This window comes from Chlorocebus sabaeus, chromosome 18, assembly GCF_047675955.1.
Source record: "Chlorocebus sabaeus isolate Y175 chromosome 18, mChlSab1.0.hap1, whole genome shotgun sequence".
In the NCBI taxonomy this organism is placed as follows: domain Eukaryota; kingdom Metazoa; phylum Chordata; class Mammalia; order Primates; family Cercopithecidae; genus Chlorocebus; species Chlorocebus sabaeus.
This window is the reverse complement of record NC_132921.1, coordinates 52,723,754-52,747,217: the sequence shown is the minus strand read 5'-3', so window position 1 is coordinate 52,747,217 and position 23,464 is coordinate 52,723,754. Positions and strand designations below refer to the sequence as shown.

Sequence of the window (23,464 nt, the reverse complement as noted above, 5' to 3'; positions counted from 1 at the left end):
CACAGTGCTTGTATTCAAGTCAGCCTTATTTTGCTTAATAATAACCACAAAATGCAAGAATGCTGGCAACTCAGATATGCCAAAGAGAAACCTTAAGGTACTTCCTTTAAGCGAAAAGGTGAACGTTCTTGACTTAATGAGGAAAGAATAAAATTTTACCCAAAGGGTGCTAAGATCTATGTGAAATGAATCTTCGATCCATAAAATTGTGAAATGGAAAAATAATGCATAATTCATATAACTTTTGGCACCATCAACAATTTCAGGCATTCACTGGGTTCTTGGAACTTGTGTCTCAAAGATAAAGCGAGACTACTGTGCTCCTGGATGCAGCAGTAAGACCTAGTGAAGGGGTTGGCATCCTTTAGAAGAAAAATTGAGACTGTGAAAAGTTTGTGTAACAGTAACTTAATAAGGAGAATTCTAATAAAAGTGGTGGTGGAACCTAGAAAATTGTGCCCATGTTAGGCTTTCTGGCTAATACTGAGAGGTACAGTCCCACAGGAGCCAATTAAGGAACACAAGGTGTTCCAATACTTTGCCAATCATAGCTTCTCAAAAATATTTAGATGGTTGACCACTAATCTGACATATAGAGGTTTCTGTAGAAGCTATGTGGCATCATGATACCTCAGGTTATCATGGGAGGGAAGGTCAGGGTAGCCAAATTGAATCCCACAGGGCATCAACTGCAAGTATGTTTGGATTTTATCACCCATTCCCCATGACTCCCGTCCAATTGTCTAGGAAGCCAGAACTTCCAGAACTCCAGTACCATTAGATACTGCTGGAATTGCTGAGACCTTGCCTTGGACAAATGATTGAGTACTTGCTGAATAACTGGGGAGAATATGACAGTGTATGTGCTAATTGTTGAGGCAAAAGAGATGGTTCTTACGACTTTATGACTATGGGAAACACAGGTCCATTAAAGTCCAGAAGCAAGAAAAATGCCTGAGGCTCAGGAGTGACTGTGAAGGTCTGAGATGGGCGCTGCGGGTAGTTCCAACATACGAGGAATCATTATCCTTTGTTAGTGTTAATCATCATAAAAGGTAAATAAAATAAAATAAGAAAAAAGAAAGCACTAATCAATAAAATAGTAAATGTAGTTATTTTAAGAACATATAAACATTAAGAAAGAGGCATGCCAAATACTTGGTGGGCAGTCTTAACTGGAAAATAATTCTATTGAATAGCATAAGAGAAATGAAACATTTACTTTTTAAAGTGAATGCAGTTATTCAGTAAGTTTAACAAAATCAAACTTCACTGTGAATGTTTTAGAGGAGCCTGAGCCCCAAAGAGATTAGAGTTCTGATGTTATGATGATCATGTGGATAGAAGGAAACGATTATTCTTTTTGTTGAGGTAGTAAACACAAGAAAAATTGTACAGGTCAACCAAATGCTAATGATATAGGAAAAGAAGAATAAAAATAAGCCAAATTGTGAAATGCTTTTTTGGACTCTTGTCAGTCACTGCAAAAAGAAAAGAAAAAGCAGCAGATACCTGATTAGATGGGTTTAAGGTCTCTAACAAGACTGAAATTGTGAACTCCATTTTCTGTGGTCCTGGTAATAGAACCTTCATGCTATTAGCATTATCATGAGGATGATCTCATGCAAAAGAATAAACAGCAATTAGGAGCTATTTAGCTCAACTTTGTAGGAAGAACTAGGGAGAAATTTGCTTTCTGTTGTGCTACAGGCAAAGAATGGATCCAATGAGGGAAGAATTTGGAGTTGTATATAAAAGAGCAGTTGAATGAACTTCTGGAGACTGCTAGTCATTACTTCACTAGCTGATCATGGTCAGGTCAGTGTGTGCAGCAAATCACACACCTTGATAGCCATGTTGTATTGCCAGTACTTCCCATGGGCTTTGCATTGGAAAAAGAAAAGTTCACTTTCATTTATGCTGGAATCAGAGCAATCATTGCATACTGGATTTATAAATTGTCCCAGGGAGACTACTGTGTGTTGAGTCTACCTGCATGGATGCTGAGCTCCACATTAAAATAGACATTTTTCTTACTACATTGGAATGCCCTAGAGTTTCTTTTTCAGTTGTGTTTATACTTTCTCACTATTAAAAACTTAATCTTTGCAAACACAGAATAATTATCCTTTAGATGAAATAATATGTCCAAGAGAATAAAACCTCACTGTGCTTCTACTAGAAGAGAATGCCCCAGGATTATGACGACCATGTGCATAGAAGTGAGTTCTTTTCCTGGTGATTTCCCATAATTGTAAAATGTACTGATTTATGTTATATCAGCAGAGATTTTTCACAGTTCCAGAAATGACAGTTTTAATTCCTAATCACCCATTGAGTATTTACAACTTCCTACAGAGCATTCTGTCCCAGTAAGAATGGATAATCCCTGCTTAAAAATAATTCTGGTCAAAATTAGGTCATAGAAATCCATTCTGAAATACTACTAATAAGCAACGAAATGCAATTTCTATCTGAGGTTTGAACATAACCATCGCATGAAATGGCTGAGTAAGGACATATGGATGCAAGTTATGTCAGTAAGCCAGTTTCCAAATATGTTGTACTGAGAAGTTTTCAATTCCTCTTTAAGGAAACAACATAAGTGACCTGAACAGAATCATGATATGCTTGTGATTGACTTTAACTCAAATATTTGTGCTAATAGAATTTCTCATATCCTTCAGGTTCATATAGACCTAACATATTTTATGAACCTGTAAAGCTATTAAAAGAACATTTCTCAGTAACAACATTATACATCCTTCAATTTCACAAATGAAGTCAACAATGTAGTTGTGGAATCTGTTATAAGGATTTGAAAGGCGGTATGCTCTAGAAATGGTGTGATATCTCTTCAATGGGTTCTCTTGACTGTACAAATTAATAATGACTCAATAAAGATGTTAGATTAAGAGACTAATGAAAAAGTCTCTATTTTATTACTTTCCACTTATTCCTCAACCCACTCTAAACTGGTTTCTGCTTATATACCCTGCATACTTTAATTTCAATCTGTTCATGTATGGCTTAGATGATACTTAATTTAATACGGTTTTTAAAGTTCTTATCCTGTCTGACATTTAAGCAATTTTTGACACTGATGGACATTCCTTCTTTCTTGAATCATTGTCTTTCCCTGGCTTCCAAGATACCCTGGTTTTCTTCCTGTGTATAATATTGATCATTCTCAGCCTGTTTTTGTGGTTTTGTTTTCTCAAAGAAAAGATTGCACTGGACAAAGTTAAAGAAGCAAGGAAGACTTTATTCAAGGCTATTGCAATGTGGGAGAGAGGCCAGAACTCAGTTTTAACACAGCTCCTGTGAAAGAAATAGCACCAAGATTTTGAAGAGCTGCAGTGAAGAGGAACTCACAGGTCATCTGTGTTTGCTAAGCGGCTTAACCCAAAGGAAAAGTAAACTTTCTTCTATCTTCATAATGGGAGGTATTTTATAATTTGGAGCAAAGTTCCCTCCAAAGTTAGGTTTCTACCCTCACATAGAAACTTACAGATGGAGACACTGTCTTCCTTGATTACATTTCAAAAGCATGACTCCAAGGTCCTTGCTAAAGACAACCCTGGTTTGTAAAACTTGCAAGATGAATTTAAAAACATTTACATTTCAAAATCCTAGTGAAATAATTTACAAAGTTTTGTAAAGTTTGCTCTAGGAAAATGATGGTTGAGGGTCTAGAGACAGGAAGAGACCTGTCTCAAATTTAGTCAGGTTGAGGGAAACATTGAGGTCAGCAGGTCAGCAGTCCGTTCCAGACATTTGAATTTGGACTTTTGTTTTACAATATTTTTTCTTTGTTTCACCTTGGAAACCTTTTCTATAGGCATTCTCATGTATTCCTACGGTTTTATCACACAGATTCTAATGACTCCCAAATCTTAATTTCCAACCCAGCACCATCTTCTGCACTTTAGACATATCTGTTCAAATGCCTAAATCCTGTCTTCACTTCAGTGTTTCACAGGCACTTCAACATACCAAAATTCAAATCCTAACCTTAGCATTTGCCCTCATGTCTGCTAACTCAAATTAAAATACTTTTTCTTCAGCTCCAAGTATAATTCATTACTATGTACTGTTGATTTTCTATCCTAATGTATCTCAAAAAAAGTTTGTATTTCCAACAAAAATAATTTGCTATTCAATTTGCCATTGTTTACTTACTAGGCCAGTAAATCCACTATGAGAATGACTCTGGCTTGGCACCCTTACCTCCACCAGGTCTTCGTATACTCACCCCTTCCTCTTACCTCCACTTCCCCTTCTTTGCTGCACACAATGATATACAGTCATATGACATATACCAATGCTTTGATCAATGATAGACTTCATAGTTGAGAGTGGTCCCATAAGATTATAATGAAGCTGAAAAATATCTATGACCTAGTGATGTTGTAGCCATGATAATGTCATAGAGCAATACCTTCCTCAGGTGTTTATGTTGATGTTATGTAAACAAACCTACTGTACTACCAGTTGTATAGAAGCATAGCACATACAATTATATATACTATATAATACTTGATAATGTTCATAAATTACTCCATTAATGATTTGTGTATTTGCTACACTGTACTTTTTATGACTATTTCAGAGTGAACTTCTTCTACTTACGTATGTTTTACTTAGGAAAAGTTATCTGTAAAACAGCCTCAGGGAGGTATTTCAGAAGAAGGCATTATTATGATAGAAGATCCTTCATGTGTGTTCTTGCCCCTAAAGACCTTCTAGTGGGATAAAATGTAGAGATGGAAGACAGTAATATTAGTAATCTTGACCCCATATAGGCCTAGGCTAATGTGTATGTTTGTGTCTTCGTTTTTAATAAAGAAGTTTAAAAAGTAAAATAATAATAAGTTTTCAAAATAGAAAAAGCTTATAGAATAAAGATATAAATAAACAATTTTTGTACAGCTATACTATGTTTATCTGTTTTAAGCTAATTATTGCAAAAAAGTCAAAAAGTTAAAAAACATTTTTAAAATTAAAGTGTTACAGTAAGCTCTGATTAATTTTTTATTGAAGAAAGAAGATTTTAAAAACAAAATTAGTGTAGCCTGTGTGTACAGTGTTGACAAAGTCTACAGTCATGCTCTGTGATGTCCTAGGTCTTCACATTCACTCTCCATGAATTGACTGACTCACCCAGAGCAGTTCCTTATCCTGCAAGCACCATTTGTGGTAAGTGCACTAAACACGTTTACCGTTTTTTATCTTTTATACCTTATTTTTCCTGTACTTTTTTTATGTTTAGATAGACTAAGACATTCAAATACTTTCCATTGTGTTACAATTGCCTGCAGTAATCGGTATAGTCACATGCTGTAGAGATTTTTAGTCTAGGAGCAATAGGCTATACCATGTAGCCTTGGTGTATAGTAGGCAATACCATCTAGATTTGTGTAAGTTTACTCTATGATGTTCATGTGATGAAATAACTGAACTAAAGAGCTTCTGCACAGCAAAAGAAACTATCATCAGAGTGAACAGGCAACCTACACAATAAGAGAAAATTTTTACAATACACCCATCTGACAAAGGTCTAGTATCCAGAATCTACAAGGAACTTAAACAAATTTACAAGAAAAAAATAAAACAACTCCACCAAAATGTGGGCAAAGGATATGATCAGACACTTCTCAAAAGAAGACATTTATGTGGCCTATAGACACATGAAAAAAAGCTCTTCATCACCAGTCATTAGAGAAATGCAAATCAAAACCACAGTGAGATACCATCTCATACCAGTTAGAATGGCAATTATTAAAAAGTCAGAAAATAACAGATGCTGGTGAGGTGCTGGAGAAATAGGAATGCTTTTACACTGTTGGTGGTAGTGTAAATTAATTCAACCATTGTGGAAGACAGTGTGGCCATTCCTCAATGATCTAGAAACAGAAATACCTTTTGACCCAGCAATGCCATTGCTGGGTATATACACAAAGATTATAAATCATTCTACTGTAAAGATACATGCACATGTATGTTTATTGCATCACCATTTACGAAAGCAAAGACTTGGAACCAACCCAAATTCCCATCCATGATAGACTTGATAAATAAAATGTGGCACATATACACCATGGAATGCTATGCAGCCATAAAAAAGAATGAGTTCATGTCTTTTGCAGGGATGTGGATGAAGCTGGAAGCCTTCATTCTCAGCTAACTAACACAGGAACAGAAAATAAAATACTGCATGTCCTCACTCATAAGTGGGAGTTGAACATTAAGAAAGCATAGACACAGGGAGGGGAACATCACACACTGGGGCCTCCCGGAGGTTGTGGGGCAAGGGGAGGGAGAGCATTAGGACAAATACCTAATGCATTCTGGGCTTAAAACCTAGGTGATGAGTTGATAGGTGCAGCAAACCACCATGGCACATGTATACCTATGTAACAAAACTGCACGTTCTGCACGCGTATCCCAGAACTTAAAGTAAAATTTTTAAAAAAGAAAAAAAAGAGAGAAAGAAATGGCCTAACAACACAAAGAATGTATCACCATTGTTAAGCAATGCATGCCTGTATATTTAAAAACACACACATTGTTACTCAACTTTGCTGCTTAAAACTCCTCAATCATGGTTTTTGAGGTAAAGTTCAGAATGTTTCAGAAGCTTATATGTCCTCTACAACAGAGGTTCAATCTACATTTTCAGATTTACCATTCACTGTCCATGCTTCAGCTATGGTCTTGTTTTTTCTTGTTCCTTTAAAATATAATGTTTTCTTACTTAATGGTTTGCATTATATTGTTTCCTCTTTCCACTACAAATCTTTTGGCTAACTCCTATGCATCCTTCCAAAGCTAGGCTAATACCAATTTTTCAAAAAAAAATTTCTACCCACCAAACTAGGTTTGTTTTCCCTGGTATATGCTTTCATCCCATTCTGTACTTCCTTCTTTTAGTAGGCATTATACTTCATCAAATTCTGTTCCCAGAACAAGAACCTTCATAAGAGTGCAGCCAGAGTCAAGCTTGCAGACTGCTAATTCTGACACCTAGAACAGAGGCTGGTATAAAGTCAGTGTTTGACAAATATGGATTATATTAAATGAACCTCATATTAAAATAGCGACTCCTAATACAAACGCCCATTATACATAAGCGTATATAACTTATCTACTCCAATACACATTCTTCAAAATGACTGAAGAAGATTACAGGAAAACTAAGCCCAAACATGGCTTTAGAAAGTTAAACTAAAGTAGCATGTAAAGTGCATATTTTGCCAAAGCAAGAGTTATCTTGAAAGAGTAAAGCATATGAAATATAATATATTGAGCTCATGGAAATGTCACAACAATCACATGACCTGATATCAGTTGTCCTGGTCATTCATATCATAATTTAGTTCACATAGTACATCGCATCCAGAAGGTTAAAGGCAAGATGCCTGAGGATGGTGTCAAATTTACGAGAGTATGAATAAATATTCATGAGCCTACAGCATTTCAAGATGCCCTTTGACAAACTTTCCAGGAGAATTAAGAGTTTGTCAAGATTTCAAAGATCAGACGATTGATGTTTCCAGTAGCTTGTTATAAATATGCAGTGTGATGTTCTTAGAGGGAGAAGCTTCTCATCACTATAAGTTGTTGAAAGTCTTCAGGAGCAATTTTTTGTTGTTGTTATGAATAGTAATTTGTCACTAAAGATCCCATGAGATAACGTTATCACCAGCTTACTGAGGATATGATCTGAGAGATTGAAACTTAAAAAGGGGATTAAGAATTATTCAAACAATCTATTGTGAAAATTCTCATACAATTTAAAAATAAAACAAGACTGACCATTTACACATTGTGCTCTGAAAACAATGATACACTTCGGGTTATTTATGTTACTAGGAATTATGTCAAAACCTACTAATGAAATCACACTAAAGATGCATGGTGAAAAAAGCCCGTGAAGAAACTTTTAACCCTCTTTATTTAATTAAATCCTTATTATTCTGGACTAAAAAGAAGAGATAGAGGTATATCTTTAAAAAATACGAGAATGGTGATGATTACCCATCAGTAATTGAAAGTAGTAAGGTTCAGTAAAGAAGATAAAATGTGAAAAACATTCACATATGTTCCTAGTAATAGTAACATTTTATTTAAACTTTTTGGAAAATATTTCACTGTATTCAATGAAAGTCTTGCAATGTGAAAAGTCTGTCAGCTTTTCATTTCACTTATAGTAATGTATCCTAATGAAACAATTGGACTTATAGAAAATACTAATTCAGCATTATTATAACAACCAATAATGGAATTATCTCATATCCAATGATAGAATTGTATAAATTACTAGTATATTGATATTTGTGAATCTTTGTGTATTAGAAAGTTTACTTATAGAGATTACATCATTAGAATAATTACAATTTTTGATAATGTGTGCTTGCTTAAGCAAGAGAGCAAAAACAGATGTCCAAATTATATACAAAATTGTATAAATTTTGTATATATACATCATGATATCAATGATTTAAAAATATGTGTGGAAAAATGGAATAAACACTGTGTTTATGAGTTATTTTAGACTATCAGTATGCCACTTATATAATCAGAAAATATTTTACTATATTTAAAGAGACGTTATTTTTTAAAGCAGTTTTAGATTCTCAGCAAAATCAAGTGGAAACTACAGGAAGTTCCCAAATAATCCCTGAGCTCACACATGCACAGTCTTACCCACTACCAATATTGCACATCAGAGTGATACATTTATTGCAATTGATAAACGAGCACTGACATATCATTCTCACCCAAAGTCCATAATTTACACTGGAGTTCACTCTTGATTCTCTATGGGTTTTGACAAATACATAATGGTGTGTATTCACCATTACAGTATCATAGAGAATAGTTGCATTTTCCTAAAAATCGTTTGTACTCCACTGATTCATCCTCCCTCTCCTAATTCCTGGCAATCACTAATCTTTTTACTATCACCATAGTTTGCTTTTTCTAGAATGTCATATAATTGGAATGATATGAGCCTCTTTAGTTAGCTTCTTTCACTTAGCAATATGCATGAAATGTTTCTCCATGTCACTTCATTTCTGGATGGCTCATTTCTTTTTAACACTGAATAATATTCCATTTTACTCATGTACCATATGTACTGTTAGCTTATTATTATTGTCTTCAGAATTATAAAATAAAATGCATTTTAGTTATTGCCATAGAAAATACAATGGAAATTTAAGCTAATGCCAAAGAAATCTATAGGGTTATTGTATACTTTATTATTACATTCTTTCCTTAAAAAAGGAATTTTTCAGGGAACACCACATTTTATATAAAATGTGTTCTTCTGAGATGTGCCAGAGTCAAAATAGAAAACAAGCTATATAATATGGTTTGGCTCTGTGTCCTTACCCAAATCTCATGTCAAATTGTGATCCCCAGTGTTGGAGGATTGGCCTTGTGGAAGGTAATTGAATCATGGGGGTGGTTTCTAATGGTTCAGCACCATCCACCTAGTCCTGTCTCATGATAGCATTCTCACAAGATGGGGTTATTTAAAAGTGTGTAGCACTTCCCCCTTTGCTCTCTTTCTCCTGCTCCAGCCATGTAGGATGTGTTGGCTTCCCCTTCGCCTTCCACCATGATTGTAAGTTTCCTGAGGCCTCCACAGTCATGCTTCCTATACAGCCCACAGAACAGTGAGCCAATTAAACCTTTTTTCTTTATAAATTACCCAGTCTCAGGTAATTCTTTATAGCAATGCAAGAACTAGTACACTATGTTATACATTACAGAGTGCTAAATATGTGTTACAATTTCTAATTATTTTTAATGAAAGCACTTTCTGTGTCTGAGCCCTACAAATATGAGGACAGACAAAAGCATTCTCACAGGTGACTGGGAGCTTTGAGGCACGAATCATAGAGCCTTGTCAGCTGTCCCTAGCCATGGGATCTGGGAAATCTGACCCAGATATTTCCCCCATTAGGGTTCCTACTTCTTGGCCAACCCCAGGGTGATTGAGTTCTAACAAAATATTAGAAAATACACATTTGGCTACAGTAGGTTTCTGAAAAATAAAAGTTTTCATTGCTGTTTTGTTTTATTTTTTCCCTAATGACTGCAGACCATAGCATTGCAAGGTAGGACCTTACTTTCCACAATATCTCTATTCCCATCCACAGGGAGTGTGACCACATTTGTAAGAATCCTGACTTGACAGGCAAGCTCCCGGGCTTTCAGTTCTAACCACCTGAGACCTCTGTGGGGTATCTCAGACTCCAGTGGTGGAAGGGGACTGAGGAGGAGGTTAGAGACAGGGTATGCTTGGCTACAAAGTTCTAGAGTTACCACCTGCATTTATCTCTTGTAAGGCTTCCTTTAAGCTCCATTAACACAAATTCTGATAAGTTGACCCTTACAAAATCCAAAATGCCCAGGTTGATCGATTTCTAAAATGCCTCTATATTTCTTCATTAATAAGCCTTTCATCTTAAAAAAAAAAAAAGGAAAGAAAATACAAGTGTTTTGGTAAGCGCTATTCGGTTCTTCGACCTGAACCAGCAGTCTTCTGCTGAGATAAATGTGGCAGTAGTCAAGATGGTAAAACTAAGAAAATAGCCTTTGTGCTGTTGTGACAGACTTGTTCATCTGATTGAATCAGTTGGAAGTTTCATTGAAATCAACATACATACAGACATACCAGCACACACATACATATTTGAATGACAGTTGTAGTAACTTTGGGCAATGGGGAATTTTAAAATATGCATTGTGGAACTGTAAAGAAACTGAGCTTCCCACACTTACTACAGTGATATCTCCACATCCTTAGCAACAACTCTTAACAGAATTCACTCCCCACCAGCAGGCAGTTTCATCACACAATAACTCAAATGAATCTAAGTAGGCACTTAAGAAAGAGAGAATTCAGTCATACAAAAGACAATTTAGGAAGGCATGTATCTTAATTATTATTATATATCGGTTTCAAACCCAGTATTGCATTTTCAAACTTGTCTGATCATATTTGGAGGATTAGCAAAGCAATCCACCAATGGTAACTTTGCGAGGTGATTTAAGGGGACAATGAGAAAGGATACAAAGCATTTGGGTCTTTGGCTTCACCCTAAATGCACTGTGATCCACGAGCCCTTTCAACTCTTAGTTTGTGAAATATCTGTAGAATAAAGTCATCTAAAGAAAAAGAGCAGAGGGAATCAAGCAATTTAAAATTATCACTGGAAATAATGATTAGAGCAAAAGGATGGATAGGTAACCACTCAGATTATCCTTTGGCCCTGTCTCCCCGTGTCAGTTTTCTAGAGATAACGTACTATGAGATAAGAGTGGGGAAGATCCTATGTCACAGATCACTGCAGGCATCGTGGAAATTCAGTCATACAGGTGTGTGGCAGAGAAATGCAGTACAATTCAAAAAGGATGGAGATGAATTCCCTAAACACCTGTGGGAGACACCACAGCAAGGTCACATCCAGCCACACATACCTGGTAGTAGAGAGATTTCCTGGGGAGGGCTTTCCCTCATCCCTTTCCACTTGGCCAAAACCCTGCAGGTGAAAATGGTAAGGGCTAAAGTGAGATTTGCTGTTTTGTTAAGAATTCTTTTCCTGGGCTGGGGTGGTGGCTCACACCTACAATCCCAGCACTTTGGGAGGCCGAAGTGGATAGATCAGCTGAGGTCATGAGTTCAAAGCTAGCCTGGACAACATGGTGAAACCTTGTCTCTACTAAAAATACAAACATTAGCCTGTAATCCCAGCTACTTGGGAGGCTGAGGCAGGAGAACTGCTTGAACCCGGGAGGCAAAGGTTGCAGTGAGCCAAGATCATGCCACTGCACTTCAACATGGGTGACAAAAAAGAATGATTTTCCCAATTCTATCTTTGAAATTCCATCTTTCACATCATGGTGGTTACACTTGTAAGAAAATTAATTTGTTGTTGTTTTAAATTTAATCTTTAGCTACAATTTCTATATATGTTAATAGATTGGTATCCCTTTTCAGTTTGAGGTAAGGTAAATCATCTTTCCTCATCTTAAAATAGCTCTCTAACGAGAAAATGTTCAGAAAAAAAAATGCAGAAAACATTAGAAGAAACATGGGTTGTCAATGGAAGTGTTATCAATATCCCAATATTTGCTGAGAGTGTACTTTTAGCCAAATGTGGTAAACAATAAAAAATAACAGGATTCCTTTCCACATGGGTCCTAAGATCTTACTGAGAAAAATCAGTCTAACATCACATGAAACAATTAGAAAACAATTAAGTATGTAAGTATTTTGTACTGAGTAAATAATAAGCACATTGGGAGAAGAGGGAGAAAAAATAACCTGTGTGATTTCTCTGCTGCTGGCAATCTTAGAAGTAACTTGAAGCAGCTGAGGTTACAAAAAGCGGAAAGCACACAATTGTAGATAGCCCATAAGGAGCTGAGAAGAGGCAGTAAATGGGTTGGCAAGACACCGGTAGAGCACCATTACTTCAAATAAAATGTGGCTTTAGGAGAAGCAGAATAAGGGGTGCTTTTGTTTCCTTGCCTCCCTTTTTTCCACATTTCTATTTGCTCTGACCCTCCTTAATTCCAAAAATTTTTTTTTATATTGTTTCCTGTGCATCCTGATCTTTCTTAAATTCTCTATGATGAGACAGGTTTCCCCTCTCTCACGAAACTATTTATCCTGGCTGGGAGCTGTGTTGCATTTGCAGGTAGTTCTAAGAACAACAAACCTTGCACTGGCATCTGCCATGGTGGTTTCTCTCCCACCACCTTCTGTAAGGAGTGATCCCCTTGGCTTCCAAAACCATTTCTAATACCAAGTGGGATATTGTTGGGGGGAGAAGTAATAATTCATAGAAAAGTGATTTGCAAGTTATTTTTAAATGTTTGATTCTCATAAAATATTTAGAGTAATTACTTAAGCTATTTGAGATCCTTCAAGTTTTAAAATTAACAAAGCAAAGGAATAGTTTAAGCAGTAAGTATCTATGCTTCTAATGTATACATTTACATGACAAAACTGAAAGCTAAAATATTATATCTCATAAACATGCCTAACCAACAAAATGTTGCACATTATGTTTGTATAATCATAGACATTTTAGTAATTTTTCCCATGAGCTATTTTCACAGGCAATAGAAAGATGATCATTATGATAATCCCTAGGATGATTTAACAAATTCTGAACTAGGTGTTTAGAGTTAATTTTATCACGGTGTTTTTATACTTTATAAACACTCATTTATGATTTTAAAACCTATCTATGATAAGATGTTCTGTCACTTCTATATATATGCTCTTTGTAAAAGAAATTTCCCCAGTTTGTCCAACAGATTGTTCAACTATTTTTTCCTGGTTTTTATACAGTTGAATGGATTTTTGTTTACTGCTTCCATTCTTGATTGATTCTTTGCATTTTATCTTTTGACATAACTGAATAAATCTATTCTTCAGTGCATTCATAGAAGGAAAAAATCCTCAAAAGATAGACTGAGATTATTAAGGGAGAAGAGCGTTGTGGATTATACTCCTTTTAAATACATGGTCTATTACCTATACATCATGGGGATGATGTATTTTTACATCACACCATGCAGTAGATATTATGTTAATATCAGATGTAATGTACTTAAAAAAACAGTTACAATAGAAATGGAAGTCTAATAAAAAGAAATTTTCTTTGATGATAGAGACAGAAACCTTTTAATAAAATAACATTTGAAAACATTATCAGACATTTTTTCCAACACCTACAAAATTTGTTTAAAATTCAAGTAAAATGCTCTACACAATCTCAAAAATAATTCTATAAAACCACACTGAAAGAAAAAAAAAGTCATGATATTACAGATGCTATTACTTTAAAGAGCATGGAAAACTACTGTATTGATCAATTATTTCCATTCAGACAATTGTTAGAGCAACTTTTACTGCCACTTAACAATGTATTAGTGCCTTAATAACACAAAGTAATGCATTGTAATTTTGTGAAGTTTGCCATGATAAATCTGTCATTTACCAGTGGTTAGCCACAAATTTTGAGGCGTGCCCAATGCAGAGCATATCCCATTAAGTTTAAAAATTCATTAACGTTTCTATGTGCCAGATGGCACAATGTAAGAAATGTTTGAAGTACACAGCAATTAAAACTCATAAACATATAAAAGCCTAGCTGGCAATTTGTTATATATATTGCATGTTAGAGTACCACAAAATGCTGACTAGATAATATCCATCTGTTAACATGTTGAATTTCTAAGAACATAAGTAAATAGGTCAAGCTTGAGGCAAATTCACATTCTGATTCCTAAAGACTTTAAAGCCTTTCATTTATTTCTTCAATGTTACAAGGCACAGTTGCACTTCAAACTGGAAATGCTCAGGAAGATGAAGACACCAAGCATTTAGAAAATTATCATCAGAGACTGACTGATTGATTTGCCTAAGAAGTAAAATTCATTTTTAAAAAGTACCCTTGCATATCCTATTAAGAGCAAGTTGAGGTTTGAAGTAGGAGAGCAATGACAAGAATGCTACATTTCTACTTTAATATTATATGTTATACGATAGCTTTTAAATTTGAAGTGTAATTCCTTCGAGTCTACCCTGATTATATTTACCCAAACAAATGTACTACCTGTTTATATTTGACCATCCACAAATTACCTCAATTATTTAGTTAAAAATACGTTTTATTCAATACCTAGTTTTAAGACTAATTTGAATGATCTGAGAATGCATTTTTTACCCCTTGCTTTATTCAACCTTATTTTCTAAATGATAATATTTAAACCTCATATTACTAAGTGGAAGGTCCCCCCAATCCAGAATATATTTAATTACCTTCAATCTTATGTTTTGCTTGAAATAAGTATTAATTAAATATTAAAAATATCCAAATATGGTTTTGAAGACAAAATTTTCTTCATCTGTAACAATAAGTAATTTAATAAAATGTTAAAACAATTTGTCTACTTATGTTTAATATCTACTAGTCACCGTATAATCATATTTTAATTTTATTTTTACATCATACCCATGCAGTCGATTTTATTATGCCAGTTTTACAAATGAAGAAATTGAAGCTTAGGGAGGTTCATTAACTTGCTCAAGGCTACAGAGCCAGTCACTTAAAAAACTAAAATTGAGAGCCTGCAGTTTAATTTCCAAAAAGTATTTTTTGTAAAAGTGATGTCTAGACTCAGATTGTCTGGTCTGGAAACCCAATTGACAACTGCAGGCAGCATTTCTCAAAGCAAGCTAATGAGTATAAATTTCTAGAACCATAACTCTGTTTAAATCTATACTGTATAAGGATGTGGCAAATATCATAGGTTCTATTGGGAGGGGGAAAATTAACAAAAAACTCTATTAGGCATTTTTAAACAGGAACAAACACGAAGGTTATCATAATCCTGTTGGAAAATAGAACATTAACATAAAAGTGACTTTAAATGTGTCAAATAATAAGCATATGCTGACATATACACATATATGTAAGTCAGAGAGATAAATATGGTTTACAAATGGCATGAAGGATAATTAAAAACCTGTGAAAGCACTTGGTTTAATAACTCAAAAAAGAGGAATTAAAATCTAGTGAATTAGAATACTGTATTTCTAGATTTTTTTAGATCATAATGGTCTTAAAATATAGGCAATTTGTGAAATTGAAAAAAATGACCTAGTATACTAGGGAACAGTGCAAATTAAGTGTTACTTACTTTACTATCTGATTATACTACAGAATCCATCGATGGTATCCAAGTAAAAAAACTTACATAGCTAAGTTAGATGGAGTTTTGTAAACACTGCTTCATTCCAAAAGTTAGCTAGACTATACTCAGAAAAATTCCTAAAAGTATGTTGTAACTTCTGACGTTTCACATATCCTACAGAAATCATCTAGTCTTATCCCATGACTTCATATGTGATATAAGAGTAACCCCAATCTATACTCCTATAGAAATTTAGGAAAATGGGTAATAAATATTAATTTGTAACCTAGACTATCTAAATATTGGTCATGTGTTACAGGAGATATTTTGGTAAGATGTACAAGATTTATATGAGAGTACAATACCATTTCAATTTAGCATGTGATCAAATCATAGAGAGTATGATGATTTTATTGATTATTGGTATAATCTCATGACTTAATTCAAGACACAATGAAATGAAAATAAAATTTAAGCAAAAAATCTGATAATATGTTTCAGCAAATGTATTCTGATTTCATCACATCAATATTAATGCAAAAACTTAGCAATTTTACAGATAATTGTCTTACAAAATATTGATCAGCTAGATATTATCCTTTGCCAGGATTCATGATGATAACCAAAACACACTTAATTATTTTGTGTAAACAGCCAGACCAAACCAAACCAAAGTATCCCAACCAAGTAAACAAACAGTGTCATAGTGCTTGTTGAATATGCCATAAAAACAAATACAGATGGATGGTTTTCTTGGTTTCTTCCTCTCAAAAAACTTATTCTGGGTTTTCATGGAACTACAATACATTGAATTTATAATTGAAGTACGTCGTATTTATTTTTAGTAACAATAACAACAACTTTAAAACATTGACAGATATCTCTAGAAATCATACTTCTTGTAAAAAATGAAACTAACTTAACAGAGGCAAAACTTCACAGGTTTGTTGTTTATATTTTACAGTCTGAAGAATGACAAAAACTTGAAGATATTTTTGAATCTAATAATAAATTTTGATAATTAAAAGTGAACAAATGGACTTATTTTCACAAATTAATAGAATTGAAACACTTCTTAAATAATTAAGCAGAATCACTTATACAAGCAAAGATGTTATGTATAATAAACAATTTTTATCTAAAAAATAGCTAAAATTTTTAAGAGTCCATATTAGTTATATTTATTCACGTGAAGTTAAAATTTGTATGGGTATGGGTTTTTTCCTAAGAAAACATTTGCAAACTACCCAGCTGACAGTGTCTTACTATCCAGACTATCCAAAGAACACAAACATCTCAATCGCAAACAAACAAAACAAAACAAATACCTGATTTTGAAATGATCAAATGACTTGAACAGATATTTCTCAAAAGAAGACATAAAAATGATCAACAAATATATGTATAATTATTCAACATCATTAATCATCAGAGAAATGCACATCAAAATCACAATGAGATATCTCATTCCAATTAGGATAGCTATTATAAAAAAGATAAAAAAGAAAAAAATACTAACAAGTATTGTCAAGGATGTGGCAAAAAAAGGAACTACTATACACTGCTAGTGGGAATGTAAACTAATATAGACACTATGGAGAACAATATAGAGGCTGTTCAAAAAACTATAGATAGAAACATGATATGATCCAGTAATCTTACTTCCGGGCATTTATCCAAAAGGAAGAAAATCACTATACCAAAGAGATATTTGCATACCGGGTTTACTACATCACTATTCACAATAGCTGAGGTATAGAATCAACCTAGGTGTTTAACAACAGGTGAACAGATAAAGTAATTGTGATACATATACACATTAGAATTATATTCAGTCATTAAAAAGGATGAAATCCTGTCATTCTAGGCAAGATGGATAGAACTAGAAGATATTATATTAAGTGAAATATGCCAGGAACAGAAAGTTAAACACATGTTCTCATTCATATGTGAATGTTAAGAAAAACCATAGAAGTCAAAAGTAGAAAAGAAGATACCAGAAACTAGGAAGGGGTGGGGTAGGGAGGAATTGCGAGAGATTTGTTGTAGGATAAAAAATTACAGATAAGAAGAATAAGTTCTAGTGTTCCGTAGCACTGTAAGATGACTATAGTTACTAATAGCGTACTATATAGTTTTGAATTTCTAGAAGGAGGAAGTTAAATGTTCCTAACACAAAGAAATGATGTTTGAGATGATGAATATACTAATTAACCTGATCTGATCAGTATATATTACCTCTATAACAACATCACTATGTACCCCATAAATATATACAATTCTTAAGTGTCAATTTAAAAGATTTAAAAAAATTGTTCATACAGTTGGCAGGTGAAGAGGAAAAAAAAACTTTAGAAGTAGATTGTATTGCCCGAAACTGTCCTCAATAGTATTTTTCATTCTACATGCTATTTCAGAAACTTGAAATTCTCATCAAAAGTAAGAGTCAGTTTCCCCTCCACCTGGAGGTAGCCTTGTGGTTGTAAATGTTTTTTTATAGATTGAACTTAGGGCCTCAAACATTCATCTTCTACTGGGCCTTCACATTCTAGTTACAATTGTCTTCCTTCTCCATTATCTGAATTTCTTTTTTCTAAAAAGCTTCATACTGATGACCCAGAAGAAAGTCTTACTGCTATTAATTGGCTTCACCCTGCAGTACTATGATGTGCCTTATAATTATCAATGTAGAACGTGAATGAACTGTATCAGTCAGCACTTCCATTTTAATTTTGTCTTAGGTAAGTGCATGATCAATCATGCAACACTCACTGTGCCAGGTAATATTGTGTGGAATTTATTTTGGAAGCTACTATCATGTCTTTGTGATTTATTTCCATCCCACGTTAATATATTGAGTCTGAAATTGCTACTAATTTTTTTCAATTAAATCATGCTTAAATCTACAGATTCAATGCTATTCCTATCAAACTACTAATGTCATTTTTCACATAATTATAAAAAAACTGTTCTGAAATTCATATGAAACCAAAAAAGAGCCAAATAGCCAAAGCAATCCTAAGCAAAGATAACAAAGCCAGAGGCGTCCCTTTATCCAACTCCAAACAATCCTATAAGGCTAGAGTAACCCAAACAGCACGGCACTGGTACAAAAACAGACACATAGACCAATGGAAGAGAATAAAGAACACAGAAATAAAGCCACATACCTACAGCCATCTGATCTTTGACAAAGTTGACAAAAGTAAACAATGGGGAAAAGATTTCCTATTCAATAAATGGTGCTGGGACAGCTGGCTAGTCACATGCAGAAGAATAAATCTAGATACCCTTTCTTTCACTATATACAAAAATTAGCTTGAAATGGATTAAATATTTAAATGTCAGACCTCAAACTATAAAAATTCTGGAAGAAAACCTAGGAAACATCATTCTGGACATCAACCTTGGGAAATAATTTATGCCAAAGTCCTCATAAAGCAATTGCAACAAAAATAATAATAAGCAAGTTGGATCTGGTTAAACTAAAAATCTTCTGCATAACAAAATAAATGATCAACAGAGTAAATAGAAAACCTGCAGAACATGAGAAAATATTCTCAAATGATGCATCCAACAAAGGTCAAATATCCAGAATCTATAAGGAATTTAAACAACTCAACAAGCAAAAAATAATAATAATTCCATTAAAAAGTGGGCAAAAAACAAGAATGTTTCTTAAAAGAAGATATACAAGCAGCTAACAAACATATGAAAAAGTTATCAACATCCCTGACCATATGAGAAATGCAAATCAAAACCACAATGTGATACCTCCTCACATGAGTCCAAATGACTATTAAAAAGTCAAAAAATAACAAATGCTGATGAGGCTGCAGAGAAAAGAGAACACTTATGCATCATTGATGGGAAGATAAATTAGTTCAGCCACTGTGGAAAGCAATTTGGAGATTTCTCAAAGAACTTACAACAAAACTACCATTTGATCTAGCAATCCCGTTACTGGATATATACCAAAAGTAATCTAAACTTTTCGACCAAAAAGAAATATGCACTCATATGTTCATTGCAGCATTATTCATAATAGTAAAGACATGGAATCAACCTAGATGTCCATCAATAGCTGACTGATTCAACAAAATCAAAATGTGGTACATTTGAATAAACAAAATGGCATACATCATGGAAAACCATGCAGCTGTAAAAAAAAAATCATGTCCTTTTCAGCAACATGGATGCAGCACATGGCTATTTACCTTAAGCAAATTAATGCAGGAACAGAAAAGACAAATACTGCATGTTTTGACATATGTGTGGGAGCTGAGCATTGCACGTACATGGACCTAAAGATGGGAGCAATAGATACTGGGACTTCTAAAGGGGAAAGAGCGGGTGTAAGGAAGGGTCAAAAAACTACCTTTTGGGTACTATGCTTACTACCTGGGGGATGAGATCATTCCTACCCCAAATCATAGCATCACACAATATACCCATTAACAAACCTACACATGTATACCTTGAATCTAAAATAAAAATTAAAAATTTTTGATTAAAAGCGTTCTTAACATAATGGAGGTCATGTCATGATTCAGCGAGTTTTGATGCAAGGCATGTACAGTAAGGCACAAGAACAACTTTTCATAAATGTAGATGACGAGACCAGAATCTGGATCTACTGAATCATAATATCTGAGGGTAGGTCCTAGGCACTGGTTAGCTTACATCAGAGTTTCAAATGTGATGATAATCCTGGTTAGGGGTCATTTTTGGTGTTAGCCACATATTTGGAGACTTGGAAAAAACATAAACCATACCTTTCATGAAGATCATGGTTCTAATGTAGAAGGAATTAGTATAGAATGACATTTCTTAAGTTGAAAATGGGAACTGAAAGCTCTTTTTAAAATAATCTACTGAGTTGAAGTCCACATAATATAAAATGAATTAAAGTGAACAGTTCAGTGGCATTTAATTCATTCACAACATTGTGCACCCACTACATCATTCACTCTTGATCACTTCCTCACTGACTATGACTTGTCTTCATTTCACTTAAAAGAATACTGTCTCCTTGACCCTTTATTCTTTGGTTCTTTCATCCTTCCAGTTAACACCAGATGTACTTCCCGATACTTCTTTGCTTGCCTTTATGTCCAGTCACAGAATATTGCATTGTGTGTTAATCATGGAAATAAGTATGGCTCAAGTGAAGAAGTTAAAGTACATCTCTATTAAGTGGCTTTAGAAACACATCTAGTTTTGTTTACAGAAGAACGGAAGTTTCGCAGAATCTTATACGAGCTCTCTGTGCAACAATGGAGGCATTTTTTTTATCTTTTTCTTTGCACTCGACAGTTCTCCAAACATTTGCTAGAATTCAGCTTGGATTGTATATTAGTTCATTCACACATTGCTATCGAGCAATGCCTGAGACTGGGTAATCTTTAAAGAAAATAATTTTAATCCATGCGTGGTTCTGCAGCTCGTACAGGAAGCATAGCCGCTTCTGCTTCTGGGGAGGCCTCAAGAAACTTGCAATCACGGTAGAAGGCGGAGGAGAAGCAAGCACATCCTACATGGCCAGAACAGGAGCAATAGAGAGGCGGGGAGGTGATACACATGTTTAAAGAACCAGATCTGGTGAGAACTAATTATCACCAGAACAGCACCCAAGGAGATATAAACCATTCGTGAAGGACCACTTCCATGATCAGTGCTAAACCATTATGAAGGACCACCTCCATGATCCAATCACCTCCTACCAGGCCCCACCTCCAACACTGGGAATTACATTTCAATGTGAGATTTGGGTGGAGACACAGATCCAAAGCATATTAGATGGCTCCTTGGAGAGATACTTTTTTTGTTTGTTTGTTTGTTTTTGAGACAGGGTCTCATTCTGTTGCCCAAGCTGGAGTGCAGTGGCACAGTCTTGGCTCACTTGATTGGAGGTATTCTTACAGGAGTCTGTCAAAGATCTTATATCCTGTCTCTCAACACTTCATATTCCTAATTTTCTTTCTCATTGTAGGAAACATGATTTCCTAAATCAAGATCATGCATAAAAGCCTACACAATTATGGGGGGCGTTATGGAAATGGAGATCTATCTCTTGCCAGCTCAAGAACATGACACAGCTTGAAAAGCAGCCCTGCACTAAGAAGGAAAATGTCCTGTGACGCTGCGTAAATTCTGACTTCACCAGCTGTGGATGAGTGATTGATTTGTCCTTGCTGAATTTCTCTTTTCTTACCTGTAAAATGGGTAAAAAATGTGTTTCCTGGTATCCATAGTAATTATGTGTGAACAATCATGATTGAATTTCAGAAAAGGGTACCATCCCTTACTGTTTGGAGTTGGTTTGCATACTTGATGGAGTAGCACCTGGTGGTAGGAATTTTGGTTCATATTTAAACACCTCTTATAGAAAGGATTTCCATGATGAAAATGTAGAAGCATATTTGCAGCTTCCTGTGAAGTTCCTACATTTTGCAATAGATTTCTTTAGCAGTTTTATGTTTACAGAAAAACTAGGCAGAACATATAGAGAGTTTCCATATACTTCCCAGTCTCCCATTTTGGTTTCTCCTATTTTTAACATATTTCATTAATGTGGCGTATTTGTTAAAACTGCTGAACCAATATTGATATGTTATTATTAAGGAAAGCTTTTAGTTGACACTAGGGCTCACTCTTTGTGTTGGGTTTTGACCAATGTATAATGATATGTATTCACCATTACATTATCATACAGAGTGGATCCACTCCCCTAAAAAGCCCCTGTGCTTTACCCATTCATAGCCACCCACCTTCACACCCCCTGCCAACACAACCCCTGGCAGTCACTGATCCTTTTACTATCTTCATAATTTTACCTTTTCCAGAATATCATGTAGTTGGAATAATACAGTATGTAGACTTTTCAGGTTGGCTTCTTTCACAATATGCTTTCAAGCCTCTCCCATTACTTTTCAGGGTTTAGATTGCACCTTTCTTTTTGTTGTTGAATAATATTTTATTGAATGGGTATACCACAGTTTGCATACTCATCTACTAAAGAAAATTTGCTTGCTTCCAAAACTTGCAATTATGAATAAAGCTTGTACAAACATTCATGTGCAGGTTTTTGTGTCAATATAAGTTTTGAACTCATTTGCATAAATACTAAGGAGATGGATCCCTTGCTAAAAGTATGTCTAATTTTATAAGAAACTGCCAAACTGTCTTTCAAAGTGGCTGTACCATTTTGCAAAACCACCAGCAAATAATCAGAGTTCCTCTTTCTCAACTTCATTGCCAGCATTGCATGTTGTCATTTAAAACTAATTTTTAGCAATTATAATAGGCATAAAATGGTACCTCATTGTTTGAGAAAGTGAGTTTTAAAAAATACACAGAATAATACAAAGTAACTAGAAGACAGTTTGTCACTTTCTTATGGTCTTTAGTTTTTGGTTATTGTTATATGTTTAGCCTATTTCTAGTATATCATTATCATAAATAGTTTTGAAATTAGTGATCTTGTGTGAGCTTGTTTGTGCACTTGGAATTTTGAAGGTAGTAGTAAAGGAATGAAGTGACATTACTGAGTTGTGTCATATAGCATTTGGAAGTGTATTGCTAGGAACTGAAATCAGTCATTGTATCTGAGCTGTCAGCAGAACATGAGAATATTTATTTCCCCACAGCCTTTCATACTTGCCTATATCAAGGATTTTAAATTCTGCTAATCTTAGTGGGAGAAAACTTAAGGAAATTTTAATGTTTTTATTTT

The 23,464-nt window shown here is 34.5% G+C and overlaps 1 long non-coding RNA gene across 1 annotated transcript; it reads left to right on the top strand.

The window, feature by feature from the left end:
• The first annotated feature begins 2,734 nt into the window (after positions 1–2,734).
• LOC140708999 (uncharacterized) lies at positions 2,735–21,813 on the top strand. Its single transcript, XR_012089313.1, has 3 exons — positions 2,735–3,446; positions 5,127–5,199; positions 21,722–21,813. It is a non-coding gene; the product is annotated as an uncharacterized lncRNA (long non-coding RNA).
• The last annotated feature ends 1,651 nt before the right edge of the window (positions 21,814–23,464 follow it).